The 1,919-nt window shown below is 37.8% G+C and overlaps 1 protein-coding gene across 1 annotated transcript in view; it reads left to right on the top strand.

The window, feature by feature from the left end:
- The window catches only part of ADAMTS5 (ADAM metallopeptidase with thrombospondin type 1 motif 5), a 43,254-nt gene that overhangs the window by 37,120 nt on the left and 4,215 nt on the right, over positions 1–1,919 (top strand). The window lies entirely within an intron of this gene.

Here is a 1,919-nt window from a genome sequence, read left to right as displayed (position 1 = left end):
AGAAGTGAAGGGAAAGAGAGGACATGAAATGAGCTCTGCATGCTGACTGGAAACCCATGGCACCTCTGCAAGCAGATTAACTGCAATAGCCGTGGGTCCAGGTTTTGCAGAGTGTGAAAAAGGCAAAGAAAAAGTCTGTGACATTCCACTTTAGCCATATCTTGCAGATCTGTTATTTCTGAAACACCATTTAGGAAGGGATGGCTGGTTTCCAACGTAACTACTGTTTTGTTTTGTTTTTTCACAAATACATTCTCATTGGGCTGTAGCTTTATTGAGAAAACATTTCTCAGTGCAAAATGTAAGTTAGCTGCAGTAGTGTAGATGGCAAGCCTGTTTTTGAGACAGCTATCCTGGTTTATATCTACTCTGTAAAGAATAATGTCAGTTTTCTGCTTCCTCTTATGGTCCTGATTACACTCTTGCTTTACCACTTTCTGGCATGAAATATTATACTATCAGCTAGGATGGCTGAGTCAGCTAAAGAGTCTGCTGGAATGCAGGATTGTTTTTCCTCTTCACCAGACCACTCTTATGCTGAGTCGTATTGGTCAGGTTCACCTGTATTCCTGATATATGTGCTGTGTTGTCTTTAACTGGAGAGGAATATACAGACCAAGTCAACAATAAGAATTTCTTAAAACAATCGCATGCCATGGTAATGTAAAAAACTAGAAATGACCTTTGATATAATAAAAAAAAAGTATGGCTGGAGAATTTATTCTGTATTAAAATATGCATTACTAATCCTATTTGCTAGTGAAATAATAATTATTCATCTAATTGTGTTGGGCCATCTAGGTCAAAACCCCTGCAAGTCCAATTATATCCTGCGTTTTAATATATTTCAAAGGTTCAAGGCTCCTTAGAAATGATCCAGTCTAACGTTTTGCTTTACAAATGAGTGAACTGGGACTCTGAAAGTTTAAGACTTACCCAGTTTTACTTGGCTGATAAATGCCAAAGTAGAGGCTATAGCTTAAGTCATAAAAATAGGATGCACAGGCCATTTGTAAAAAAGAAAAAAAGAAACAAAAAAAGAAAGAAGGGTAAAAATTCAGGAACCAAATGAGAAATAAAATTATTTTTTAAAAATAATACCTTACCTTATGTACTGTATGCTGTGTATCCTTCCTACATCAACTTATAAACCTCTTTTTATAATGCTAAATTTAGCATTAAGCTTTTTGTATTTACAACAAATATCCGCATATTTGATGTCACCTGAAAAGGTGAAGGAAGACATTCATGATAGCAACAAGCAGGATACCACATAGCTGCTTGCAAATTGATTTGACCAACATTATAGTATGTGGTAAAATGACCTGTTTGAGTATCCTATATAAATTATCTTGGCCTAGTGTGATCGATAAAAGAGAACATTGATCTTGGAGCTGGAATATTTGCAATCACGCTCTGGCTCAGTAATTCACTAGCTATGTGATCTTTGAAGAGTCACTCAACTTCTTTACAATTAGCATCCTTGAGAGTAGAGTGGAAATAATAGTAATTATCTTGCAAATGAATGTCGCTGTGAGGACCAAATGAGATAATGCATATTAAACTACTGCACTAAGTTCAAACCTCTTCACAAATATGATCCTAATTTTAATTCACTCCTTCCTCAATTTTCTTCGTGTCAGTAAAGGGCAACTCAATCCTTCTACTGCCTAGTACCAAAACTTTGGCGTCATCTTTCACACCTCATTTTCTCTCACACCCCACATCCATCCATCTGCACATCCTCTCAGTCCTACTTCCAGCATATATCCAGAATCTGGTTGCCCCTTACCGCACAAGCAGAAGCACTGCCATCTGGTAGTCATTGTCTCTTGCCTGGACCAATCCAGCGGTCTTTCCATGGGTCTCCTGGCCCCTGGCCCCTCACAGACTTTTTCACAAAGCAGAGAGAGCCATCA

This window comes from Lipotes vexillifer, unplaced genomic scaffold (genome assembly GCF_000442215.2).
Source record: "Lipotes vexillifer unplaced genomic scaffold, Lipotes_vexillifer_v1.1 scaffold340, whole genome shotgun sequence".
NCBI lineage: Eukaryota > Metazoa > Chordata > Mammalia > Artiodactyla > Lipotidae > Lipotes > Lipotes vexillifer.
Note: the sequence above shows the minus strand (reverse complement) of the source record. Positions and strands in the feature narration are given on the sequence as shown.